At 46.3% G+C, this 20,555-nt stretch overlaps 1 long non-coding RNA gene across 4 annotated transcripts in view; it reads left to right on the forward strand.

Moving 5' to 3' along the window:
- LOC140639324 (uncharacterized) overlaps positions 1-19,200 on the forward strand; it is a 34,769-nt gene extending 15,569 nt beyond the window's left edge. For 2 of the 4 annotated variants that reach the window (XR_012036069.1, XR_012036071.1), the window contains exons 3-5: positions 7,801-7,968; positions 17,670-17,806; positions 18,868-19,200. This is a non-coding gene — a long non-coding RNA (uncharacterized lncRNA). The remainder of the gene's footprint in view (positions 1-7,800; positions 7,969-17,669; positions 17,807-18,867) is intronic. The other 2 variants (XR_012036070.1, XR_012036072.1) reach the window with 1 other exon arrangement.
- The last annotated feature ends 1,355 nt before the right edge of the window (positions 19,201-20,555 follow it).

Below are 20,555 nucleotides of genomic sequence, written 5' to 3' on the forward strand. Positions count from 1 at the left end.
GCCCGTCACCAATTCACCCGCACCCCGTGCCCTCCTCCCCTCCCAGCATCCCTAGTTACTTTCTCAGAGTTAGGAGTCTTTATGTTCTGTCTCCATTTCTCATATTTCCCACACATTTCTTCTCCATTCCCTTATATTCCTTTTCACTATTATTTATATTAACGCATTGAATGACAACATACATTTGTCCTTCTCCGATTGACTTACTTCACTTAGCATAATACCCTCCAGTTCCATCCACGTTGAAGCAAATGGTGGGTATTTGTCGTTTCTAATGGCTGAGGAATATTCCATTGTATACATAAACCACATCTTCTTTATTCATTCATCTTTCAATGGACACCATGGCTCCATCCACAGTGTCGCTATTGTGGACATTCGTGGTAAAAACATCGGGGTGCAGGTGTCCCGGCGTTTCATTGCATCTGAATATTTTGGGTAAATAGGGAAGAGTGCAATTTCTGGGTCATAGGGCAGGTCTATTTTTAACTCTTTGAGGAACCTCCACCCAGTTTTCCGGAGTGGCTGCACCAGTTCACATTCCCACCAACAGTGTAAGAGGGTTCCCTTTTCTCCGCATCCTCTCCAACATTTGTGGTTTCCGGCCTTGTTAATTTTCCCCATTCTCACTGGTGTGAGGTGGTATCTCATTGTAGTTTTGATTTCTATTTCCCTGAGGCAAGTGATGCAGAGCATTTTCTCATGTGCATGTTGGCCATGTCAGTGTCTCCCTCTGTGAGATTTCTCTTCATGTCTTTTGCCCATTTCATGATTGGATTCTTTGTCTCTTTAGTGTTGATTTTAAGAAGTTCTTTATAGGTCTTTGAAACTAGCCCTTTATCTGATACATCATTTGCAAATATCTTCTCCCATTCTGTAGGTTGTCTTTTAGTTTTGTTGACTGTATCCTTTGCTGTGCAAAAGCTTCTTATCTTGATGAAATCACAACAGTTCATTTTTGCTTTTGTTTCTTTTGCCTTCGTGGATGTATCTTGCAAGAAGTTACTGTGGCCAAGTTCAAAAAGGGTGTTGCCTGTGTTCTCCTCTAGGATTTTGATGGACTCTTGTCTCACATTTAGATCTTTCATCCATTTTCAGATTATCTTTGTGTATGGTGAAAGAGAGTGGTCTAGTTTCATTCTTCTGCATGTGGATGTCCATTTTCCCAGCCCAATTTATTGAAGAGACTGTCTTTCTTCCAATGGATAGTCTTTCCTCCTTTATCGAATATTAGTTGACCATAAAGTTCAAGGTCCACTTCTGGGTTCTCTATTCTGTTCCATTGATCTATTTGTCTGTTTTTGTGCCAGTACCACACTGTCTTGATGACCACAGCTTTGTAGTACACCCTGAAATCTGGCATTCTGATGTCCCCATATAAGGTTGTCTTTTTTAAATTCCCCTGGCTATTCGGGGTCTTTTCTGATTCCACACAAATATTAAAATAGTTTGTTCTAACTCTCTGAAGAAAGTCCATGGTATTTTGATAGGGTTTGCATTAAACGTGTTCATTGCCTGGGTACCATTGACATTTTCACAATGATAATTCTGCCAATCCATGAGCATGGAATATTTTTCCATCTCTTTTGTCTTCCTCAATTTCTTTCAGAAGTGTTCTATTGTTTTTAGGGTATATCCTTTACCTCCTTGGTTAGGTTTATTCCTAGGTATCGTAAGCTTTTTGGTGCAATTGTAAATGAAATTGACTCCTTAATTTCTCTTTCTTCAGTCTCATTGTCAGTGTATAGAAATGCCATTGATTTCTGGGCATTGATTTTGTATCCTGCAACGCTACCAAATTGCTGTATGTGTTCTAGCAATCTTGGGGTGGAGGCTTTTGGGTTTTCTAGGTAAAGTATTATGTCATCTGAGAAGAGGGAGTGTTTGACTACTTCTTTGCCAATTTGAATGCCTTTAATGTCTTTTTGCTGTCTGCTGAGGCTGGGACTTCCAGTACTATGTTGAATAGCAGTGGGAGAGTGGACATCCCTGTCTTGTTCCTGATCTTTGGGGAAAGGCCTCCAGTGCGGCCCCACTGAGAATGATATTTGCTGTGGGCTTTTCCTAGATTGTTTTTAAGATGACGAGAAATGTTCCTTCTCTCCCTATGCTCTGAAGTGTTTTGATCAGGAATGGATGCTCTATTTTGTCAAATGCTTTCTCTGCATCTAATGAGAGGATCATATGGTTCTTGGTTTGTCTCTTGCTGATATGATGAATCACATTGATTGTTTGAAGAGTGTTGAACCAGCCTGTGTTCCGAGGATAAATCCTACTTGGTCATGGTGAATAATTTTCTTAATGTACTTTTGGATCCTATTGGCTAGTATCTTGTTGAGAATTTTTGCATCCATGTTCATCATGGCTATTGGTCTGTAATTCTCCTTTTTGGTGGGGTCTTTGTCTGGTTTTGGAATTAAGGTGATGCTGGCCTCATGGAATGAATTTGGAAGTACTCTATCTCTTTCTAACTTTCCAAACATCTTTAGTAGGATAGGTATGGTTTCTTCTTTAAACGTTTGATAGAATTCCCCTGGGAAGCCATCTGGCCCTGGACGTTTGTGTCCTGGGAGGTTTTGAAAGACTGCTTCAATTTCCTACCTGGTTTTTGGCCTGTTCAGGTTTTGTATTTCTTCCTGTTCCAGTTCTGGCAGTTTCTGGCTCCAGGAATGCGTCCATTTCTTCTAGATTGCCTAATTTATTGGTGTATGGCTGGTCATAATATGTTTTTAAAATCCTTTGTATTTCCTTGGTGTTGATAGTGACATCTCCTTTCTCATTCATGATTTTATTAATTTGAATATTCTCTCTCTTCTTTTTTTTTTTTTTAAATTTTTTTTTATTTATTCATGATAGGCACACAGTGAGAGAGAGAGAGAGGCAGAGACACAGGCAGAGGGAGAAGCAGGCTCCATGCACCGGGAGCCTGACGTGGGACTCGATCCCGGGTCTCCAGGATCGCGCCCTGGGCCAAAGGCAGGCGCCAAACCACTGCGCCACCCAGGGATCCCTTCTCTCTCTTCTTTTTAATAAGGTTGGCTAATGGTCTATCTATCTTATTAATTCATTCAACGAACCAACTCCTCCTTCCGTTGATCTGTTCCACAGTTCTTCTGGTCTCAATTTCCTTGAGTTCTGCTCGAATGTTAATTAACTCTATTCTTCTGTTGGGTGTAGGATCTATCTGCTTTTTTTTCCTCTAGCCTCTTTATGTGTAAGGTTAGCTTTTGTATTTGAGTAGTTTCGCCTTTTGGAATAGATGCTTATATTGTGATGTATTTCCCCCTTAGGACTGCTTTTGCTGCAAGCCAAATATTTTAATGGTTGTATGTTCATTCTCATTAGTTTCCATGAATCTTTTTAATCCTTCCTTAATTTCCTGGTTGACCCTTTCATCTTTTAGCAGGATGATCCTTCACCTCCACGTGTTTGAGCTCCTTCCAAACTTATTATTATGATTTAGTTCTAATTCCAAGGCATTATGGTCTGAGAATATGCAGGGGACGATCCCAATCATTTGGTATCGGTTCAGACCCGATTTGTGACCCAGTATGTGGTCTATTCTGGAGAAAGCTCCATGTGCACTTGAGAAGAATGTGCATTCAGTTGAGTTTGGATGTAAAGTTCTGTAGATTTCTGTGAAATCCATCTGGTCCAGTGTATCATTTAAAGCTCTCGTTTCTTTGGAGATGTGCTTAGAAGACCTATCGAGGGTAGAAAGAGCTAGATTGAAGTCACCAAGTATAAGACAATTATTATCTAAGTATTTCTTTACTTTGGTTATTAATAGGTTTAAGTATTTGGCAGCTCCCATATTCGGGGCATATATTGAGGATTGTTAAGTCCTCTTGTTGGATAGATCCCTTAAGTATCATTTAGTGTTCCTCTTCATCTCTCACTACAGTCCTTGAGGTAAATTTAATTTATCTGATATACGGATGGCTACCCCTGCTTTCTTTTGAGGACCATTTGAATGGTAAATGATTCTCCAACATTTAATTTTCAGATTGTAGGTGTCCTTCTGTCTAAAATGAGTCTCTCGTAGACAGCAAATAGATGGGTCCTGCTTTTTTATCCAGTCTGAAACCCTGGGCCTTTTGACGCAGTCATTAAGCCTGTTCATGTTCAGAGTTAGTATCGATAGATATGAGTTTAGTGTCATCATGATATCTATTCAGTTCTTGTTTTTGTGGATTGTTCCACTGAACTTCTTCTTAAAGGGGAATTTTAAGAGTCCCCCTTAAAATTTCTTGCAGAGCTGGTTTGGAGGTCACATATTCTTTCAGTTCCTGCCTGTCTTGGAAGCTCCTTATCTCTCCTTCCATTTTGAATGAGAGCTTGCTGGATAAAGTATTCTTGGTTGCATGTTCTTCTCATTGAGGACCCTGAATATATCCTGCCAGCCCTTTCTGGGCTGCCAGGTCGCTGTGGAGACGTCTGCTGTTACCCTAATGCTCCTCCCCATAAAGGTCAGGGATTTCTTGTCTCTTTCTGCTTTAAGGATCTTCTCTTTATCTTTGGAATTTGGAAGCTTCACTATTAAATGTCAAGGTGTTGGACGGTTTTTATTGATTTTAGGGGGGGGGATCTCTCTATTTCCTGGATCTGAATGCCTGTTTCCCTTCCCAGATTAGGAAATTTTTCAGCTAGTATTTGTTTAAATACTTATCCTGGCCCTCTGTCCATTTTGGCGCCCTCGGGAACCCCAATTACACGTAGGTTTTCTTCCTCAGACTGTCGTTTATTTCCCTTAATCTGTCTTTCTGGTCTTTTAATTGTCTGTCTCTTTTTTCCTCAGTTTCCCTCTTTGCCATCAACTTGTCTTCTATTTCATTCCCTTGTTCTTCTACCTTGTTAACTCTCATCGTTAGGACTTCTAGTTTGGATTGCATCTCATTCAATTGATTTTTACTTTCTGCCTGATTGGATTTAAATTCTGCAGTCATGAAGTCTCTTGAGTCCTTTATGCTTTTTTCTAGAGCCACCAGTAGCTGTATAATAGTGCTTCTGAATTGGCTTTCTGACATTGAATTCTAATCCAGATTTTGTAACTCTGTGGGAGAGAGGACTGTTTCTGATTCTTTCTTTTGAGGTGAGCTTCTCCTTCTAGTCATTTTGCTCAGTGCAGTGGCCAAAAACAAATTTTATTGGGAAAAGGAGAAAAAGAGAGGAGAGAAAGAAGGAAAGAATAGAAAAAGAAAAAAGAATAAAGGAAGATAGAAGAAAAAAGAGAATAAAAAGAGAAAGAAAAGGAAAGAAGGGGGAAAAGGGAGGGCGAAGCAATCAGAAATAAAAAAAAACATGGGGGAGTATCTTCTGATTCTGTATACTTTAAGTCCCTTGACTTCCCCTGGAACTTGTCCGTCTAGATGGACTTCTGGGGTGGGGCCTGTTGTGCTGATTTTCAGATGTTAGCACTTGGGGGAGCTGCTCTGTCCACTGCCTGGTGCAGGGCTCAGTGGGCGTAGTTTACCCCGTGAGGCCTCAGGAGGAACAACCCCAGTGGCAGCGGCCAGCTCTGGATACCTGTATTCAACCCCCACAGTAACTCCAGAGCAGTCCATCTTCACTGCCTGGAGGCTCTGGGTCGGGACCGCTGATCTGCTCAGCTCTGGGCAGGAGCGTCCTTGCTGTCCTGGGCCATCCGGGCCTCTGCCTGTCCCCGGGGAGGCCTAATCCTGGGCTGTGTCCTGGCGCCCTGTGCTCTGGGGCCTGCGCTGTTGGATTCACGCTCCTGTCTGCACAGCTTTCTCTCCCCACAGCTGCCACCCAGCCCCTCTGAGCTGCTCCTGGTCGGGCAGCCCCCTCAGGGAGCCACCGCCTGAACACCTCCGAGTTGCTTCCGGAGCCGCACAGCCCCCTCTGCACGGAACCACTTCCTCTGCTTGAGGCACTGCCACCAAGCTGCTCCCGGGGCATGTAACCTGCTCCACGCAGAGCCCTGCCCGAACCCCTCTGAGCTGCTCCCAAGTCAGTGCACGTGCCCTGCAGCACTTAGGGAGCTTGGTGCACTCTCCTGGGAGTGCAGGTGTCTCTTAGTGTCCCAGGGAGCATGAGGGTATCCCCGCCCTCCTGGGGTCCTGCTCTGAATCCCTGTGGGTGCCATTCTGCCCAGGAAGATTGGTGCCGATCCTGCTTCTCTGGGACAAAGCTCTCCTGACCAGGGGGCACACCGCCTGGCCTTAGCCCGGCTCCTCGTGGGGCCCCTCCCCTTGGATGCCTTTTGTTTCTTTATTTCTTTTTCCCCCCTGTCATCCTACCTTGATAGAAGCGCGAACTTTTCTCACTGTAGCATTCCAGCTGGTCTGTCTTTAAATCTCAGGCAGAATTCGAAGATTTTCAGAATGATTTGAAGGTTATCTAGGTAATTTGGAGGGGACAGGTGACTTGGGGACCCTACTCTTCCGCCATCTTGCCCCTGCTCCTGTATGTTGCCTTTTAGCTTTGGTTCTTTCCTTCACTTTGCAGAAGCTTTTCAATTTGATGAAGTCACAATAGGATATTTGCTTTTGTTTCCCTCACCTCAGAGGCATATCTAGAAAGAAGATCCATGGCCAATGTCAAAGTCATTGCTGCCTATCTTTTCTTCTTTATATGTTTTTTGATCTCACATTTAGGTCTTTCATCCATTTTGAATTTATTTTTTATATATATGGTGTAAGAAAGTGGTCCAGTTTGATTCTTCTGCATGTGGCTGCCTGGTTTTCCCAACACCATTTGTTCTTATCCTGCAGTCAGGGTTAGGGTTTGTTGAAGAGACTGTCTTTCTGCCATTGGATATTCCTTCCTGCCTTGTTGTCCATTATGGGTCATAGATACATGTTTGTATCTTGTTCTGACTTTCCATTCTGTTCTATTGATCTAAGCATCTCCTATTGGTAGAACCCTGATTGCTGATTCAATTTCTTTGCTGGTCAACTGTCTGTTCAAATTTCTTATTTCTTCATTTTTAATTTTTGCTATGTTATATATTTCCAGGAATTGATCTATTTCTTCCAGGTTCTAGGTTGCTGGCATATAATTTTTCATCATATTCTCTTATAATCTTTTATATTTCTCTAGTGTTGGTTTTTATTTCTCTTTTCTCATTTCTGATTTTATTTGTGTCCTTTCTCATCTTTTTATCTTTTTTCTTTTTTAAAGATTTTATTTATGTATTCATGCGAGACACAGAGATGCAGAGGTATAGGCACAGGGAACATGAGGCTCCATGCGGGGAGTCTGATGTGGGACTTGATTCCCCAGGACCCCAGGATCATGACCTGAGCCAAAGCACATGCTCAACAACTGAGGCACCCAGGGGCCTTGCTGATTCAATTCCTTTGCTAGTTATGGGTATGTTCACATTTTCTATTTCTCCTATTTCAGTTTTGCTCATTTGCACATTTCTAGGGATTTGTCCATTTCTTCCAGGTCTCCCAGTTTGTTAACATATATTCTTTCATAGTATTCCCTTATAATTGTCTTATTTTTCTGGTGTTGATTGTGATCACTCTTCTCTCATTTGTGATTTTATTTATTTAGGTCTTTTCTCATTCATAAGCCTGGATAGGGCTTGATCCATTTTATTAATTATTTTGAAGAACCGGTTCTTAGTTTCGTTATTCCATTCTACTGTTTTTTTATTTCTGTATTGTTTATTTCTGCTCTCATCTTAATTTTTTCCCTTCTTCTGTAGGCTTTAGGCTTTGTTTGCTTGCCTTTTCCAGCTCCTTTAGGTGTAGGGTTAGGTTGTGTATTAGAGACTTCTTGTTTCCTTTTTTTTAAACATTTTATTTAATTTTTATTTATTTATGATAGTCTCAGAGAGAGAGAGAGGCAGAGACATAGGCAGAGGGAGAAGGAGGCTACATGCACCAAGAGCCCGATGTGGGATTCGTTCCCGGGTCTCCAGGATCACGCCCTGGGCCAAAGGCAGGCACCAAACCGCTGCGCCATCCAGGGATCCCCGACTTCTTGTTTCCTGAGGTAAGCCTGTATTGCTATGTAGTTCCCTCTTTGGACTGCCTTTGCTACATCCCAGAGGTTTGGAGAAACATGTTTTCATTTTCATTTGTTTTAAATTTCCTCTTTAATTTCCAGGTTGCTCCATTCATTCTCTAGTAGGATGTTCATAATCTCCACGTATTTTTGGTCTGTCCAAATTTTTTCTTACTGCCGACTTCAAGTTTCATAGCATCGTGGTCAAAAATATACAGGGTGGGGATCCCTGGGTGGCGCAGCGGTTTGGCGCCTGCCTTTGGCCCAGGGCGCGATCCTGGAGACCCAGGATCGTATCCCACGTCAGGCTCCCGGTGCATCGAGCCTGCTTCTCCCTCTGCCTATGTCTCTGCCTCTCTCTCTCCCTGTGTGACTATCATAAATAAATAAAAATTTAAAAAAAATATACAGTGTGTGATATCAAACTTCTTGAACCTGTTGTACCTGTTGAGGGCTGATTTGTGGCCTATGATATGATCTGTTCTGGAGAATGTCCCATGTGCACTTGAAAGGAATGTGTATTCTGGGATCACTGGGTGGCGCAGCGGTTTGGCGCCTGCCTTTGGCCCAGGGAGCAATCCTGGAGACCCGGGATCAAATCCCACATCGGGCTCCCTGCTTGGAGCCTGCTTCTCCCTCTGCCTATGTCTCTGCCTCTATCTCTCTGTGTGTGACTATCATGAATAAATAAATAAAATCTTTAAAAAAAAAAAAGAAAGTAATGTGTATTCTGCTTTAGGAAGAAATGTTCAGACTATCTGTTGGGTCCCTGTGGTCCAGTGTGTCAAGGCTATTGTTCCCCTGTTGATTTCCTGCATAGACAATCGGTCCATTGCCATAAGTGGGTGGGTGTTAAAATCCCGTCATTGTATTATTATCAGTGAGTTCCTGTACATTTGTTCGTAATTGTTTTCCATATTTAGGTACTCCCATGTTGGCAGCATAAATATTTAGTTGTTTGATCCTGATAGAGAGTCTTTTTAACTATGAAATAATGCCCTTCTTCATCACTTCTTATAGTATTTGTTCTTTCTTTTTTGAGATTGAATATTTAATTTATTTATTCATGAGAGATACACAGAGAAGCAGAGGCAGAAACATAGGCAGAGGGAGAGAAAGGCTCCCCAAAGGGATGCCGATGTGGGACTCGATCCTGGGATCCCAGGAACACACCCTGAGCCAAAGGCAGATGCTCAACCACTGAGCCACCAGGTGTCCCCCAGGGTTTGGTTTCAAATCTAGTTTTTCTAACATAAGCATTGGTCCTCCAACTTTCTTTTCATAACCATTAGCGTGATAGATGATTTTCCATCCCTGACTTTCAATCTGCTGGTGTCTATAGGTCTAAGGTGAGCATCTAGTAGGCAGCATACCTATGGACCTTGTTTTTTTAATGACTAGTTTATTTTTGAGAGCATGAGAGAGAGAGAGAGAGAGAGAGAGAGAGAGAGAGGCAGAAAATTAGGCCCAGAGAGAAGCAGGCTTCCCACCAGGAGCCCAATATGGGACTCGATCCCAGACTCTAGGATCACATCCTGATTCAAAGGCAGAGGCTCAAACCCTGAGCCACCCAGGCATCCCGGATCTTGTTTTTTAAGGCACTCTGATACCCTATATCTTTTGATTGGAGCATTTAGTATCAGCATTCAGAGTGCTTATTCAAAATATGAACTTTGTGCCTTTGTGTTACCAGTAGAGTTGGTGTTTCTGATGACGTTCTCTGGTCCTTTCTAGTCTTTGTTGATTTTGGTCTCTTTTTTCCCCCACTAGAATGGTCCCTCTGAAAATTCCTTACTGGACTGGTTTAGTGGTCATGAACTCCTTTATACTTTGCCTGTCTGGGAAAATCTTTCTCTCTCTTTCTATCCTGAATGACACCCTTGCTGAAGCAAGAATTCATACAAATTGGACTCCAATAAAAAGAAATATGAAAACATAAAATAAATTTTTGCTATTATGATTGTGGAAAATGGCATTTAGTAGGAAAAGCAGAAGCTGAAAGAGAAGAGGAATGATTTCACCATCCGTGGGCTTCACAGGGTCCTGGTGTCCTTTCCTAGGAGGGCCCCCCCCTCTGTAGGATGCTTCCTGCACCTCTGCACTCCTTTTTGGAACACAGCAGGCACATCTCCGTGCCTCCAGCACCTCTGCAGTCATGGTTTATAGCATCTTCCAGGTATCCTATTGGGGACCACGGCGTCGTGTATGTAACCATCCAGCTGCTGTTTGACAACATTGGGGGGATTCTGACTTTTGTTGGTTGTGGGGTGTGTGTGTGTGTCTATCACATGAAGCTGTCACATGCAGCTATCAGATCTTCCGGCTGGGTCACCCAAATGCCGAAATGGTTGGTACAACATCATTTCTGGTGCTGATGCTGGGTGGCTAGCTGGGCTCTCCTGGCTGACCCAGGGCTTGCTCCTGAGGTGAATTTCAGCTGGAGGGTCAGCTGAGGTGGAAGGTCTGGCTCGGCCACAATCCAATGTCCGGCAGTGGGTCTCCCCAAGCGCCGCCTGCTTCTCTTCTCCCCGATGCCTCTCCAGCAGGGAGCCGGACCTCGGGGCCACACTAGGTGGATCTCCAGAGGTGCCGGGTGCCCATTACAGGGAGCCATGGGGCAGCCTGTGTGTGGGAGTAGGGGTGGTGATGGGGCTGGTGTTCCTCGGTCCTCTGCTGCCTGGCCTTCGGGCCAAGCCCCATGCTCACCCAGCCCCTACTCACTAGGGCGAGGAGGGTGCCCTCTACACACTGGTGTGAGAGATCCAGCACCACAAGGTATGCACAGTGAGTCCACCTGGTGAGGGTGGCCCAGGTGCATGATCTGCAAGTGTGGGGCCCAGGAAATTTATCAAAAATCGCCTACCCCTGGACAAGCAGAGCAGGACTGATTCCATTTTGTGCTACAACCGCCACCTCCCCTATGACCCCCACATGACCTGCTTATGTCTTAAGGCATTGCCCCAACCCAGTCAAGCCGCTGGGCACACCGTAATCGTAAATCGGCTCATAACAATGTAACCCTGCTTTGTGCCCACCAAAACTGCACGCCGATTCTGACCAAAGAAATAGGCCAGGTCAAGTGGATCCTATAGGGTAAGGTGTAATTCAATCGGCCACCTGCATGTGGACCGACACGACTGTGCAACTTTCTGTGTATCCCATGGGCCAATGGCCCCTATAAAGCTGCTACTCCTCTTAGTCTCAGGGTCCAAATCCCTGCTCCGCTGTGTCGGGTGCACTAGGACACAAGCTCCAGATTGTAAGGAACCCTTGGGAGTTTGCATCGGTGTTGGCTCCTCAGTGGATTCTCGGATTCACAATCTTGGGCACAACTCAAAGGCGTACTGTCCTTAACATCCCTTCTAGGACCATGCTGACCGCCCGGCAGGCCCTCTCTGCCCCAGCCACACAGGCACAGGGATGCGGGGAGGGGAGGAAGTGCCCCGTACCCGGCCAGCCACGGCCTCCTGGAAAGAGGGAGCACAGACCTCTGGGTCGCTTTGCATAGACCCTGGTGACCTGAGGCTTCCTGGTGTCACTCTGTCCCAGGCCCTCCTGCCCCTCGGGGCACAGCCTGAGTCCCAGTAAAGTCCGTTGGGTCCTGACCCCGGCATCTGGCCACCCGTGGAAGGCACGTGGGGACGTCAGCCGGGTGTTCCTGGCGGCGCCCCTGCAGGGGCTTGTGGGGCCTAGGTGGTACCCCCTCCTCCTCTCTGGGGGTCTCTCCATGCCCCGTGAACAGTGTTCTGGGAGACACAGAAGTGGGTTGGCTGTGCATTTTCACACCACAACACTTTATTGACTTTCTAAAGTAAACGGGCTCAGAGCCGAGGGTGCACGCCTTCCCCTGGGGATGGAGACCTTTCTGTCCCTTAGGGAAGGGCAAGAATGACATGGGTTGGGGACGGATGCCGGAGTCCCCCACCTGGAAGCATGTGTGGACTCTGGGTGGGGGCGTGTGTCCTGAGGTTTCAGTCTGAGAGACGGTTCTGAGGACAGCAGAGCTGACCTGACCTGGACCTGCAGCTCATGGGCTTCTGTGCTGGGTCTCTGCAGGGCAGCTGGACCCTGGCCTCAGGCTCCCTGGGGCCCCAGCACCTGTAGGAGCCAGCCTCCTGGTGTGGGTGCAGGTGGGGCCCACCATCCAGCTGTGAGAGGGCTGGCTCAGCCTGGGGCCAGAATCCAGGGCTATCCAGGGCTGTGTGTGCTGGATCCCATTAGTCTTTGTGTTGGGCCTGTGTTGGGGGCTCAAATCACCCCAGCCCTCACAGAGCCCAGGGCCAGGCCAGCCCAGATCCCCATGGGTTAGGGACTGGTGTCCTGTGCAGTGTTTACTGCCCTAAATGAGGGACAGTGGGTGGAGGCAGGGCACAGTGGGTCCTCTGCATCACTCAACTGCACCCACCCTGTCGGGGGCTTCCTGTCTTCCCTCCTCCCTGCAACCCCTGAGTACTCTATGGGACACCCGGACTTCTGATGGGATTAGGGTATCCAGAGAACCCCGGGGAGGCTGAGCATGTCCCACAGGGGGCACCTGCATTGGGTCATTGCTGGGGGCCAATGGTGTGGTGGTGGATGGTGTGGGGGCAGGGGTATGATGGTGGTGGAGTGTGGGGGATTGTGTAGGGGTGATGGTGTTGGGGTATAGTGTGAGTGCGGATTGTGTGGGGCTGTGTGGGTGTGAGGGGGATGTGTAGGTGGGATACCATTGGGGATGATGATGTAGGAGGATGGTGTGAGAGTGGGAAATGTGGGGGATGTCGTGGGGGGCCTGCGGACACAGGAAATCTCCTTCCTCTATGATGCTAAGGAGACATCTACAGTTAAAGGCGACTAGTCTGGGGTTTGCAGTGACACCTGCCCCTGGGGCTCCGTGTGGTCATTGCAGGGCCCTGGCTGGACCGGGGGCATTTTCTGGGGGTCATTTTACTATATATGCTTTCAAATTGCAAATTGTCTCAAATTAAATGCATAAAATTTAGAATAATATAAAGCACCGAGAGTGGGTGTCACTCTGACCCGTCCGACCCTCATGGGATCGATGTGGTCCTGCTCCAGCCGTGGCTATGCAGCCTGGCCCCCAGGTCCAGTTCCTGCCCCCACATCCCCCACCCCATCCCCTGCTTCTCAGGGAGCCGTCCCTCTCCTCTTTGGTCTTCAGCTCCCATGGCTACCCCTGGAGGCCCCATCCTAGTGGCCTCCTCATCCCCGAGGCACCGGGAGTGTGGTCACGGGTGTCAGCCCCAGCATCCTACCATGGAGCAGTGTGTTGTTGGCTGCTATTGCTCCCCCGGCCTCAGTAGCCCCGTTTTCCCTACCCAGAAGGCCCCGGGCCTCCCTTGGTGTCCCGAAGACCCCTGGCCCAGCAGCCTCACCCGACCCCCTAGCCATCCCAAAATATGGTGTGGCTGCCGAACATCCTGGTGACATCCAAGTCTACCTCCAAGATGTCCCTGGAGGAGACCAGGGCCTCCTCCTTCATTTCCTGTGGGAAACCCGGGGAGGAGGAGCAGGCGTCAGGGACACAGACCCCAACCTGTCAGGAGCTGCTGTGCTGGGCAGGGAGCCCTGGGGCCACCATGGGAGTGTGTCCTGCCGAAACCTCTTTCTTTCCTCTGGGAGGCCAGGCATGATGAAAGGGTCCACCGTGCCCGTGACACCTGTGTGAGGGCCTGTGCCCAGCTGTTGTGGGCGGGGAGGTGACTGAGTGTCAGCCTGGATGGGAGGGGATAGTGGTTCAGCCCCAGGTGGGAGGGGACATGGGGGTGTTGTGCCCAAGATTGTGAATCCGAGAAACCACTACGGAGCTGACACTGATGCAAACACACAAGGGTTGATTTCCAAACTCGAGCTTGCGTCCAAGTACACCCGACACAGCAGAGCAGGGACTTGGACCCCAAGGTGGTGTTTTGCTTTTAAGGGCTTGTCTTGGGGACCTCCAAAAGGGCTGGAGCAATTCCTCAAGTTGTGTTTACATTTTGATATGGGGCCTTCAAGGGCATTGAGCTCTGTTCTCATTCTAATAGGCGCTTTCAGCCCTTGGCGTGGGCTCAGTTCTTATTCTATTGTGGGGCTTTCCAGGGCATTAAGCTGTAAACTTTTGTTTTTTTCCTGTAAATGAAGTAATGTAAATTTCATCTCTTCTTCACGGGGGCCTGGGATGGCTGGACGTGTTCGAACGCTGAACTTAAAGTGGAAAGGCCTTCATTTTCTTGGCCTCCTTGCATCCCTTCCCATCCTATCTAGCTCCTTCCCCCTTCCCCGGAGCTCCTAAGAGAGCAATTGCAAATGACCTCAGCCTGGCAGCCTGTGTGGGGGACAGGCCCAGGGATTTGGGATCAGGAAGACCTGGGGCGTGGGCGTCCCAGCTGTGCAGCGGGATTCGATGCTGCAGAATCTTATTCTCTAAGGCTATCTTGACAACTGACTTCGTACATAAAAAAGCTCTCCTTTCTCTTTATAAGATGAAGAGCGATTCAAAGTGTTTTTTCTCTGCCCTTCTGATTGCTCAGATTCCAATCTGAGACGTATTTCCTGTTAATAAGGATAATTTACTACTATCCATAGTACTATGGTTAAAATATTCTGACACAAGTAATTCAGAGGGATGAGGGTTTCTCATCTTTTTCTTCACAGCTCAGTCACTCCTCAGGAATTGCATCTTTATGGATTTGGAAAGTACTGAGAGACATTATTACCTTTGGTCCTATTATTATGTGAAGGATTCTTCCCTGAGATTCTTCCCCTGTTTCAACTGACACTGAAACACTGTGAACTCTTTGGAAGACAAATGTCAAGGAAATAAATGTTATGCATTGCTAATTTTAAATGCCCTTGCAATTTGGTGTCTATTATAATAGAGGTATTTTTTATCTGATTTTTGCTATTTATAATCCGTTCCTGCTTTTCAGGTTGAGGAGGCATTATACGTGTTCATAAGTGTTTTTCTTTCCTTCTGATATAAAATTATTACTTTGTTCCCATCGAAGGAAGTCTTTAAGAATAAGGCAAAAGTTAATTTAACTATTCTTAAAATGTCTTCACACTTGGAGCCTGATTCATTTAAGTCAATTTTCAAAATAAATCTTATTTATTAGGAAAAAAAAGAAAGATTTATAGGGAAATTGAGAAGATAGTACAGAGCATTCGCATGCACTTGCACTCAATTTCTCCAATTATTGATATCTTGTATCAGTATGGTACAAATATTAGCTAATGAATCAATATTAAAATAGTTGCATTAACCAAGGACCATACTTTATTCAGATTTCCTTAGTTTTTGCTAAGTTACCATCCCTCATATCACATTCCATTTGTCCTCCTGTTTTCTTAGGCTCCTCTGGATTGTGACAGTCTTTCAGCCTTTCCTTGTTGTTGCACTGGAATACTTTGAGAAGTAGAGTATTTTGAAAATTTCCCTCAGTTGAGACATGTCTTTCGTTTATCTCATGATTGAACTGTTTTTGTGGATTATATACAAAGATATACTGCCATTTTCATTATATCATATAAAGGATAGATACTTTCAACATGATTTATCAGTCTTGGTATCGATCTGATCATCTTGCTGAGGTAGTGTTTGTCATCTTTCTCCGTAGTTAAGTGATTCTTCTCCTCCTCCTCCTCCTCCTCCTCCTCCTCCTCCTCCTCCTTCTTCTTCTTCTTCTTCTTATTATTATTATCATTATTATTTTAAGTTTTTCATAATATATTTTGTAGAAGGAAGTTACTATGTGTATTCCACACGTAAGAGTGGGAAGCTATGCTCATCAACTTGAGGGTGGAATGTCTGCACAAATTGTTTGAAATTCTTCTACGTGGGAGATTTCTCTTCTTGTGGCTTTGTTTTTTTTTTAGTTTCTTTTTCAAAGATGTTTTTTATTTATTTGAGAGAGAGAGGAGAGAAAAACCATGAGTGAGAGGGGCAGAGGGAGAGGGAGAAGCAGGTTCCCTGCTGAACAGGGAGCCTACATTGGGACCTGGATCATGATCTGACTTAAGGTAGAAGCTTTAACTGACTGAGCCACCAAGGTGCCACTATTTCTTTCTTTCCCTCTTTCTTTTTTTTTAAATAATATATTCACTTTTTATTGGTGTTCAATTTGACAACATACAGAATAACACTCAGTGCTCATCCCGTCAAGTGCCCCCCTCAGTGCCCGTCACCCATTCATACAGATCCCTGACCTCCTCCCCTTCCATCACCCCTAGTTAGCTTCCTAGAGTTAGGAGTCTTTATGTTCTGTCTGCCTTTCTGATATTTCCCACACATTTCTTCTCCCTTCACCTATATTCCCTTTCACTATTATTTATATTCTCCAAGTGAATGAGAACATACAATGTTTGTCCTTCTCTGATTGACTTACTTCACTCAGCATAATACCTTCCAGTTACATCCACATTGAAGCAATGGTGGGTATTTGTGGTTTCTATTGGATGAGTAAGGCCCACCTTTTCTCTCTCTTCATCTTCTGAGTCTCCTATGATATGAATGTTATTGTTTTAATAAGTGGCTGAGTTCCCTAAATCTGCCTCTTTGGTCCATAACTTTCTTTGTTTTTAAGGCTTCCACTTGGGACTGCATCTCAGTTATACTGTTTTTAACATTCGCCTGACTAAAATTTAGTTCTTTTATTTCTACAGTAAGGGATTCTCTAGTTTTCTTCTGTGCTCTTTTTCCAGCCCAGCTGCTATCTTTATAATCATTGTTTTAAACTGTATTTATTTATTTATTTATTTATTTATTTATTTATTTTTTAATAATTTATTTATGATAGTCACATACACACACACACAGAGAGAGAGAGAGGGGCAGAGACATAGGCAGAGGGAGAAGCATGCTCCATGCACTGGGATCCCGACGTGGGACTCGATCTCGGGTCTCCAGGATCGCGCCCTGGGCCAAAGGCAGGCGCCAAACCGCTGCGCCACCCAGGGATCCCTAAACTGTATTTAGACATCATATATTTGTTTTGATGGACTTCATGGCTGTGAATACTACCTCATGTTATTTTATGGAGGTGAATTTCTCGATCTCATTATATTTTCCAGAAAAGAAAGTAGGAAGAAAAAGAAAAACCAAGAAAAACAATAACAACTGCCCTCCCCCAAAAAAACCACTAGATTATTTTGGCCTCCTTGTAAAAAGATTCTAAATCCCAAAATAACAAACACAATTAATGTTCCATGAAAGTAAAAATAAGAAATATATAAGGTACATACATAAAAAATAAAATAAGGCAATTAATAAAATAGAATAAAAAAAATAAATGAAAATAAAGCACAAAATACAAAGGAAGCTAGACCCTTCTTTCCAGGCAGCGCTGAAGCTCTGCAGCCTCTTGGGTCTGACAACTTGGTGGCAGCGAATGGTCTGTGTGGGGTCTGGGGATGGCCCATGGTGCTGATTGTCAGGTGCACATCTGCCTGGGAGATGCACCTGCGGTGTCAGGGTTGGGGTGGTCTTCAGCGCCTCTGGCCTCCAGCAGGTGGCGCAGTGGTGCTCCCTGAGATTGGCGCTGTTTGGCGTGATTTGGGAGGGGACACTGGGTCCTCTGGTTCTGGGGCTAAGCATCCCACCACCCAGTCTGCAAGCCCTCCACAGAAGAGCCCCCAAGCGCATCCCTCAGAACCCTGCTTTCACTTTGCCCGCGTCCGAAATGCTTTTGGTTTTGTTTTTTTTATCTCAGACTGTTGTGCCCAAGATTGCGAATCCGAAAAACCATGGAGAAGCCCACACCGAAGCAAACACACGAGGGTTTATTTACAAGCTCGAGCTTGTGTCCAAGTATACCTGACAATGCGGAGCAGGGACTTCGATCCCGAGGTGAGTTTTTGCTTAGGATAAGGGCTTGTCTCGGGGACCTCCAGAAGGGCTAGAGCAATTCCTCAAGTTCTGTGTACATTTTTATATGGGGCCTTCAAGGGCATTGAGCTCTGTTCTCATTCTAATAGGGGCTTCCTGCCCTTGGCCTGGGCTCAGTTTTGATTCTATTTTGGGGCTTTCTAGGACATTAAGCTGTAAACAGAAAAGGTTCCACACCTGGAAGGGGGACGTCACACTGTCCCTATATGCTGAAGACGCGATACTGGAAACAGGAAACCTGGGAGCCTCCACCAAAACCTGTTAGAACTAAGGAGTGAGTTCAGTAAAGTCACGGACACAAACTGACCCTACAGAGCAGAGTAGCCTTGCTCTGTCCCGACAATGAGCACTCAGGAAGGAAAGGAAGGACGTGACTCCCTTCTCAGGAGCATCAAGGAGAATAAATAATGAGACTGAACCGTAGGAGCACAAGACTTGTTCACTGAGCCATACATGGCTCTGTTCTGGGAGGCCGTCCTGGGTTCGAGGGGTGGGAGCCTCATCTTGTGAAAATGTCCACAGTTTCTGAAGCCACCCTCAGTTTCAAAGTCATTCCTATCAAAATCATGGTGGCATATCTTAGAAATAGCAAAAAAAAAAAAAAACAAAAAAAAAAACCATAACATCAATCTGCCCCCACAAATGACCCCGGACAGCAAATCAGTACTGGAGGAGCAGGAGAGAGTGGGACGCAGCACTTTCCTATTTCAAACGATGTCACAGACACAAAGGATAAAGCAGTGTGGTTCTCGGGCCCCCAGCTGGCTCCGTTGGTTAAGCATCTGACTCCTGACCTCACCTCCGGTACTCATCTCAGGGGTCATGAGTTCTAGCCCTGGGCTGGACCATGGACGGTGCGTGGAGCCTACTTAGGCAAACCAGTCCCATGGGGGGTGGTTCGGGCATAAGCTGAAGGAGCAAAACAGAGAGTCCAGAAGGAAATGTGCTCTGATACAATGGATTTTTTTAACTTAATTTAATTTAAACCCAATTAATTAACGGATAGTGTATTATACTTTCAGAGGAAGAATCAGGGATTCACCAGTTGGAGATAACAGCAGTGCTCGTGACATCACGTGACCTCCTTCATGCAGGTCCTCTGTTAACCTCCCCGCCTCCAACGACCATCATTTTGTTTCCTATCATTAAGAGTCTGTATTTCGGGGATCCCTGGGTGGCGCTGCGGTTTGGCGCCTGCCTTTGGCCCAGGGCGCGATCCTGGAAACCCGGGATCGAATCCCACATCGGGCTCCTGGTGCATGGAGCCTGCTTCTCCCTCTGCCTATGTCTCTGCCTCTCTCTTTCTCTCTGTGACTATCATAAATAAATAAAAATTAAAAAAAAGAGTCTGTATTTCCTGCAACTGTTTTCATCTTATTTGTTTTTCCTTCCCTTCACAGTTGTTATATGCTTTGCTTTTTAATTCCACCTATGAATGACACCACACGGTCATTCTCTTTCCTGACTGACTTATTTCATTTAACATGATCCCTCTAGTTCTATCCACGTCATTGCAAATGGCAATATTTCCTTCTCTTTGATGGCTGAGTTCCATTCCTCTCTCTATGACCATCATCTATCTCCCATCCTTTTTATCCATCATCTGCCACAGGTCACCGAGGCTCCTCCCACAGTGTGGCTACTGTGGACCCGGCTGCTGTATACATTGGGGTGCAGGTGTCCCAAGTCTCACTGCATCTGTATCTTCGGAGTGAAATCAGGCCGTTCACCTGCTGTTCACAGGATGTTACAAATAGAGTCGCCCTGCAGAGCCTCCACACTGTTTCCAGGGTGGCTGCACCAGCCCGCAATCCCGCCCACAGTGGAAGAGGGTTGGGTGGGTTTTGCGGGACGTGGTAAAACCCTGGTCCACATTTCATTTTGCATCCTGTGGGCTCCAATTCCTTGTCCTTAAGTATTTCTGGGGAAGCCAGGTGTTGGGCTCCGTTTCAGTGAGACGTTTCTAAAGCTAACAGGCCACAGCAGGAGCCTGGAAGGAGGCAGGTGCAGCCCCTGGAGCGCCTGCCTCCTTCTGCACAGCCTCCTGCAGCGCCTGAGCGTCCTGCAGGGGGCGCCCGAGCCCAGGCCCCACCCAGCGGGCATGAATGTGCAGTAGGCCTCCTCTGCCTGCACTAACAGGAGCCAGCCTGTGCTGGGGAGGCCTGAGGAGGACGTGGGGACACGTCCACGCTGATGAGCCACAGCTTCAGGAAGATGTGGGCCCGCATCCACGCTGACAGGAGCCCCTGGGCCACCTCAGGACATAAGTTGAGGCTTCTGGAAGCTGCGGGCCGCATTAATGGTGGCAGGAGCCCCGGCCTCCTCAGAACCCTCGGTGATGCTTCGGGAGGACGTTGTGTCACATCGACACAACAGGATGCTGAATCCTTAGGATCCCTGGTGTTGACTTGGGGAAATATGGGATGCATCCATGCGGACAGAAGACCCCAGGCTTGTCAGGGCCTGTGGTGAGGCCTAAGAAAAATGTGGGTGCCGCATCCACACTGACAAGAGTCTCCAGCCTCCTCAGGACCCACTGTGAAGGTTTGAGAAGATTTGGGGCCACATCTATGCTGACAGGAGCCCCCAGCATCCTCAGGTCTTCTGGTGAGGCTTGAGGAAAATGTTGGGCCACCTCAACACTAACAGGACCCCCGTCCTCCTCAGGACATGCACTTTGGCTTCGGGAAATATGGGGCTGCGTCTATGC

Source organism: Canis lupus, chromosome 9, assembly GCF_048164855.1.
Source record: "Canis lupus baileyi chromosome 9, mCanLup2.hap1, whole genome shotgun sequence".
In the NCBI taxonomy this organism is placed as follows: Eukaryota; Metazoa; Chordata; class Mammalia; order Carnivora; family Canidae; genus Canis; species Canis lupus.